Below are 7,883 nucleotides of genomic sequence, written 5' to 3'. Positions count from 1 at the left end.
TGGCAATCAGAAAACCGAATGTCACATAGATATGGAAAGTTTTCATTCTATCATTGATGATCGTCATTTGTTGCAGGAGCCTGTAAAACTGCCCTTCCAAAATAAAGTCATACAAGCTCATGGCAAAACTGTGCAGATGACGACTGACAATTCAGAAAGTGCAACTGAAGAGGACTCATCAGACACTTCAGAGAATAGTTCAGACTATCATGGTTCGGAGTCAGATGAATCTGAATCTGATGAGGAATCAATTGTATTTGACCAGCTAACAGATAATAGCTCACAATTCCAACCACGGCCTTGCAGAGGTAAAGCAGAGCTAGAAGCTAATGGCAAAGTGCAACCGTCTTCTGATTCATCTTCTGATGGAAGTGACTCCTCATTTGATGAAATCCACATCGAGTATTACAAACAGAAGGAGGTAGAGGGTGGTTTGATCCGAGCTTACAACAAATTCAATGCGTGTTTGTTTTGTGAAAAACTTGTAAATGATGGCGGAGTAACTATGGGTGACTTCTTAAAGCCATCTAAGTTTGATGCTGTAATTCAAGCTGTTGAGGATTTGGCAGGACAGGATGAGGGGGAAGGTGGTGATCATGAGCTACAGCGTCCATCGTTTGCCCTCAAAGCAGGATATGATTTGGCCTGGCTTGCTCGGATTAAAAGAGGAAGGGCCATACGATCCCATGACATCACATCTGAAGAGGAAGCTAATAAGTTTCTGCAGCTACATAGATCAGAATGGGGTCTTAAAGTTTCTGCCTCAGCTTGCAATACCCTTAACACTCGCAAAAGCAAGAAACCTGTGAGTTTACCTAAAACCAGTGACCTTCAGAAACTGTCCAAGTATGTTACCAGTGAGGTTAAGAAATGCAATGAAATGTTCACAACTTCTTCTACTGCCAACTACAGCTTTTTAAAGCGGATGCAGAAAGTCACACTTGTACGTCTCTTGTTGTTCAACAAACGACGGCCATTGGAGCTCTCACAGATCACCACTGACACATACATTAATCGACCAGGATGGAACAACTCAAGGGTAGAAGAGCTGTTATGCCAGATGACATCTCTTGAAAAGAAGCTGCTTGAGAGTCACGACCTCTTGAAGATGATTGGAAAACGGGGGCGAACAGTCCCTGTTATTGTTCCTCCAGACTGCAGTAAATCACTAAATGCAATTTCCAAGTTGAGGCATCTTTTCATTCCTCCATCCAACCAGTATATGTTTGCGAGAAACACACCATCCACACACATGCAGGCTGGTCATGTTCTCAAAGAAATTATCTCAGAAGTGTCTCTTGACTCACCACAAGACATCCGCACAACTAAAATGCAGAAATACACTGCAACAGTTGCACAGATTCTAAGCCTACAGCCACACCAATTAGAATGGGTTGCTAGCCATCTTGGCCATAGCGTCAACATACATAAAGACTTCTACAGGGTGCAGGACTCAACAATTGAACTGTGCAAGGTCTCCAAGTTATTGATGGCCATTGATGCTGGTGATGTGGGCCAATGGGCAGGCAAGTCTCTGGATGACATACAAGTTGAAGGTAAATAAATACACATACTTACCAATACTGTAGTGGTACCTTACTTAAGGGAGACTTTCCTATGGACCTTTACATCAGATTCCACCTTTTCTGACCCTTAACCCCAATTTTACACCATCCAACCCCAATATGTTTATGGTATTATTTTTTGGGACCAGGAGTCAGAGTTGTATTCAAGTTCCCTGCAAGACGTTTCACAAATCCACTCACAAGTCTTTCCATAAATGCCATTCACAAGAAACTATTGATGAACAATGACAAATGAATGCTTTTGAAGCGGTTCATTTGAAAAGCTAGTGATAAGACTAAAAGACTTGTGATGGACTTGTAGGGACTTGTGATCCACTTGCAGTGCCTTGAATACAAATCTGAAATCAATGTAGCCTATTTACGGCATTAAAAATCTGCCTCTAAATAGGAGCTGAGACATAAGGGTGACATTGAAATGTCAGCATATTCCATTTTGTCTCCCTAAGGTGCTAGTTATGACCATTAAGTGTCTCCTTATTAAACGGCATTTGTGGTTATAAGAAAGAACAATTAATTCAATATAGGATTAAAAGTTAGGTTGTGGTCATAGTTGCAAGATTCAGACAGATGGGGTGTTGCATGCCATGACAGTAGAGTACAGAGCAGAAGGCACACTTTTCTTGCCAATATGATCACAACCTAGAGGTCTTTATTCTGCAGCAAGACTAAGCCTTTTCACATTTGGTCTGTTTACATTTACTTAATAATGAGAATATTGGCACAATAGATGTGTAGCACTACCAGAAAAACAAGTTTTCTCATCAAAATTTTCAAAATTGTCATAATCGTCTATATTGTCTGTCTGTCTGTCTGTTTGGTTGTTTGTTTGTCTGTCCTTTCTTTGGTGTGTTTGGGGTATTTGTTGTGTGTGGGGTATTTGTTGTTATATTGGGCTTCTAGTTTTTCTTACTGGCTACCCACTTCTTCATTGGATATTGTTTTTGTAAATTATATGCAGATATTGAGATGGAAGCAACTGATGAAATTGATGACGATGGAGATGAAGATGAACAGGAAATGAACCAGGGTAGATTTAACAAATTTTTTACAAACATTAACTTTACTATTCCTGTGCAGCTCATGCAGCTACATTATGGGATATAACTAACTCATGTTGGCTAAAGACATCAAATAAATTGAAACAAGGGTGCATTGCCTGCCTTGATTCATTACCATTATAATTGGAATTGAAATTACATAATGAATTGAGAGAGCCAGTCAGTAGCCGTGTCACGCACACAGCCCTGTTTGACGTCAGTTTCTCGTCCCGAGGTCAAGCACGCATGGCCCAAAAGCGTACGCAAGATTTTACGAGATGTATTCGAGATTACAGAAAAACACAAAAAGTGCCTCAATACATGCACTGTTTGGCCAAGATGGCTAAATAAGTCAAAAAGTGGAAATCGTGTGTTTTATTTTGATAACAAAAATAACTGCTTTTGACAAATATAAAGTGTTGTTATGGCCTGTCAAACAAAATCATATTTTTTATCAACAAAATCGAGGGCCGTTAATTTTTAGGTGTACATTCGATTCTTAAAAAAGGCCAAAACAAATGTCAAGGCTTAGTACATAAAGGCAAGTATACGCTTCATTTTCATGTGAAACACGTGCAGAAGTCTTCTAATGTTTGGTCCAAATTGCCTGTTAAAAAATGAAGACTTTTGCGAGATTTCATGATTCACAATCACATGTACGCATGTAAATGAACGTAAGTAGGCCAACAGCCTGAACAGCACGTGCGAACGTGCAATGAATGACTTATGAATATTAAGCAGGCCATCTCAAGCTCGACTAATCAGTGTGCAGGCGATGCGTATGGGGTCACAAGGTCACACCGTGTTTGGGTTCCTCACTCTATGCTTTACAATGGTGACGATCTTTTCGCGTTGTGAAAAAATGAAAGTTGTTGGAAACATTAGGTGTACATAGAATTCTTTAAATACTAACGACATCACGTTCACGAGATTACTTGTAGATGAAGGTTCACTCTTTCCTTTGATTACTTTGGGAGACTTTCGTCGTTCTAAAAAAAACACCGGAAATTGCATGACCTAATTTTTAGTCGATTTGTCCGTGAAATAATATCGTCAAAATGCATGGAAATCTTTCTTTATAGAAAAAATACCTTGATGAATGTATGTAGTAGGTCTTTAACTACCCCAAAACAACTTTGTTTGTTTGGATCGGTTGTGGTTTGCCAAGAAAATTGCGAATTTTCTGAAGCCCCTTTTTACGGCCATCATTCGCTGGCCTCGCGTTGCTATCAATTGTGTAGACAAGAAAATAGAGCAGCTACGAGTGACACGCTACTGACTGGAGCTTTGAAAGATGACATAAAAATTACCTGTTACCTTCCTGTTTTCTTTGTGGAAAATTCTACGGATAACTGTTCAATGAATGTTTATAAATTCCATGCAAAATCATTTTGTTGAAATTTAATTTTCAATAAAAGTCTTCTTCTTTTTTTCTAGTCTCACTTCAAACCTGTTTCAACAAGTCATCATCACAGCCAGAGAACCAAGCCCTTCATGTGCACCTAGGTGTACTCCAAGAAGAGGTAGGTTGATATTTGCCCCCCCCCCCAACTCATTAAATTTACACCACTATGACTTCGCGCCTCTTTTTCTTTTCTTTTTTCTTCTTTTTTTTTTCTTCCTTCCTATTTTTTTTTTGGTTGCTTTTCCAGGGGGGGGGGGCAAGCGCCCCCCCCTCCTTGCCCCCCTGTGCAACGCCCATGCCTAAGTGAAATTAAATTGAATTGTTACTAAAGCAACTATAAACATTTCAGTTTAACTTACTACTTTCTTGATACATGTACATGATATCAGGCCCATTGATAGTAGGCTGCTTATGTCGTGCCCGGCAATATCTTCCTCCAGCAGTTATGCTCTACTTGTATAAGTCCACAATGTGTGCTGTCATGGAATACTGTTGTCATATTTGGGCTGGTGCTCCAGCTTGTCATTTGTCCCTGCTTGAAAAAAATTTAAAGACGTATTGCAAATCTAGTAGGACGTGACCTAGCTTCTTCCCTGGAACCTCTCAGTCGTTCTGTAGCTTCTTTGAGCTCTTAACATATGTTAATTTGGCAGGTGCTCCAGTGGACTTCCACTGGTTGTTCCACCTAAACATACATTTTGCTGCTCCACATGTTTATCTGCCCATTCTCATCCTTACACTGTTTTCCCCAAAGCGAATACTAGGAGATACTCATCCAGTTTTTCCCCTCACTTCTTGCATCCTGCTTTCAATCCACTTACGATCTGTCTCAATTAAAACGCAACATCAATAGTCGTCTTTCTACTTTTTCATTTTCCTCTTTGATTATTCCCATTCTTCCTTTTTAGTCGTCACCTTGAGTGGCCCGTCTTGGGCCTTGTGATTGGCTATCCCAAAAAAATTTCAAGAAGAGGAACCATGCATCCAGAATGTGTGATCCACCTTAGCTGGGGAAACTCAGTCCTGCATTCTTGTGGTCTTGGGTTGAATGGTCAGTCTGTCTACATCCCAACCACTGCAAGATGTAGCTGTATTACATTAAACAATATAATGTGTAACACACAGGCAAGGAACAGGGCCTGCATCCTTAACATTTGTTTAGAAACATATTTTTTTTGTGTATTCTTTAGTCGAAACTGAAACCAGATCCAGCTCACGTGAGATGCCATCCGAGTTAGCTGAAGGATCAAGACCTCTTCGTGTATCAGGAAAGGGTGGGTTCCATGATATTGTTTGCAAAACACATGTTTCTGATAAAAAAAGATTGATCTGTGAAAACTCTTTAAAAATTTAAAACGACCTGCATACAGGGCGGTTCCACAAAAAAAAGGAAACCCAATTGTAATTTATATAATATCTAATGAACATTTCCAAATAAATTATAGACCAAATGAAAGATCCATGTCTCCTCTTTCCAGTGATACCCTGATTGTGTGTCTGTGACCATGGATGACTGAGCAGTCACTGTTATTCTGTCAAGGGTCAAAACCTGCACTGGGCCAAGTTGTTGCAAACTGGCAATTGGTATTCAGGGCATGTGAACCGGCTTTTTTTAACGAAAGAAGACAACATTTTCTTGACAACAAATTATTCAATGTTGACACTGTGATTAAACCACTCTCATTGTTGAAGTTAACTCCTTTTGAACCAATGTCTTTAATGTCACTTCCACCTCTACTTTCCACACAAAGCTTTGAATGTTGTCCCATTTCGCCCACTGCCATTTCAGCCGTTGCATAACAAACCAGCCAGTCATCCATGGTCACAGACACTTGTCTATAATTTATGAGGAAAAAGTTATTTGATTTTGTACATATTCATTTACTTTTGGGTTTCCTATTTTTATACACACCCCGTATATGTTTTAATTAATCATGTTAACATGTTGAATTTAACCCAATCAATTTTGATTTAACACTTCTGAGTGATTATAAAGTGCTGTCATTGACATAACTCTGTAAGAGTTGAGTTTGATTTGAGAAGTTGTATTTACATATAACTGTAGTGATTGTAGTTTTTTATTTAAATAGGATTTATTATGGGAAATGCACCATTTCCACGTCTGAAACTGAGCCTTTCTCCCACCTTTCTAAAAAGGTGACATTATATAATTTAGCCCAGACAATAGTGTTGCCATGGGCAATACGTGTAATGTAAATATTTAATTTATGCACTGATGGTGTAATTTATAACATCTTTCTTTTTATTATCATGATTGCATTTGAAAAAGACTTCTACATTTGTAATATAGGATGGTTGCTAAAATTGACTGCGTACATGTACATTGTACATTTATCATGTGGAATAATTTGTTTATAAAAATATTTATGTTTATTTACAAATATTTCTATTTAGGAGACAAATTTCCTTGGTCCAAACAAGAGACATCCTGCATCTGGGCACAAATGAGAGAACTCATCTTGAAAGAAAAGGTACCAGGGAAGAAGGAATGTCAAGCTTGTATCACAGCTTCAGTTCCCATATTGGACAAAAGAACCTGGCAGTGCGTAAGTATAAGGTCTATAATATAATAAACGCGGTCAGGAGAAAAAGCACAAGATAAAGGCTACTGCAGTACAAAGTACTACAGTGCTTTGTATTGGTACTGTGTGTTAAGTACCACACGAAACAGTAACGTACATGTAGCTTGAAGAGGGCTCTAAAGTCTTTTATTTTTTTTTCTGCACTTTTTTTTCCAATAGTCAAAGAATCCTCAAGGGAGTAATCATGGCAGTGGGAAAACCTCCATTAAAATGTTGTCAAAAGTCTTTTTAGTTGATGCTCCTTTTGTATGAAACCTGAGCGTGACGACACTTGTACAAACAAAAAGTAGGCCTGTATATTTAATACAGCGTGTGTCCCAGAAAGCCTGCAGCTTTTTTGACGAGGCTCTAGCATCGGTGCGGAAAAAGTACCACTATTATTTTTATACCATTTTAAGGCTTGGAACCTGAACTTTATCGCCGCTGAGTATTGCCTTGATGTTTAAAATAGTTTTCAAATAAGTTGTGTTCAAAATGTAAAGGCATGTGGAAAAAAAAATCAACAGATTTCACGGACTATTTAAGTCAAGATTTTATTAAAGAATCTTAAATCTACCTCACTTTGATTGATAGTCATGCACACGCAGACATGAACTGAGAATTCCTTTCAAAAAATGTACAGACCTACCGGTATATAGTTGTTAATATGACAAATTTTTTTTTCAATTTTAATGGAAGGGTATCAAAATAAAATGATATTTTTTACCATTAAATATTAGGCAAGAGACTTGTGATCTGTTTTCAACTTTCATAAGGACTCTGGCTATTAGAAAGTGTGTGTAGGAAAAAAATATTGAATTTGACCTGAGAGCCTCTTCTTAATAACCCATGAAATACATGTACATGCACCACATTTTCCTGCATAATCTTTAAAGTATTTGTGTTTCAATTAAACAACAGTGATTGGGTATTATCGATCGTTGGAGTTGAAAGTAATAATCGATTGTTGGAGTTGAAAGTAATTAATGTTAAAGTTGATGTTTGAGAATGTTTTTGATGAAAAACTGGGGGATTTGCAAATCAAACCAATGTATTGTAATTAATGGATTTTTAACCAAAACATTCTATCAAGGGAGAGCCTATTTTCATAAAAAAGACAAACATTCACTTTCAGTCACATTATATTCACATTAAATTCTAATAATTTCAAGCTGAAAGGTTGGAGTAATTTTTTTTATGTTGATTTTGTCCTCAAGTTGTAGGGCGGCAAAGTTATGAAGCTTCAGTTGATATATGTTGTTTTTTTTCAAAG

General features: G+C 37.9%; 1 long non-coding RNA gene across 1 annotated transcript; it reads left to right on the top strand.

Moving 5' to 3' along the window:
- Positions 1-4,095: 4,095 nt before the first annotated feature.
- LOC119722019 lies at positions 4,096-6,739 on the top strand. The gene is made up of 3 exons (XR_005270373.1): positions 4,096-4,146; positions 5,219-5,302; positions 6,444-6,739. It is a non-coding gene; the product is annotated as an uncharacterized LOC119722019 (long non-coding RNA).
- Positions 6,740-7,883: the final 1,144 nt, after the last annotated feature.

The sequence above is a fragment of the Patiria miniata genome, unplaced genomic scaffold, assembly GCF_015706575.1.
Source record: "Patiria miniata isolate m_02_andy unplaced genomic scaffold, ASM1570657v1 HiC_scaffold_14, whole genome shotgun sequence".
NCBI lineage: Eukaryota > Metazoa > Echinodermata > Asteroidea > Valvatida > Asterinidae > Patiria > Patiria miniata.
Note: the sequence above shows the minus strand (reverse complement) of the source record. Positions and strands in the feature narration are given on the sequence as shown.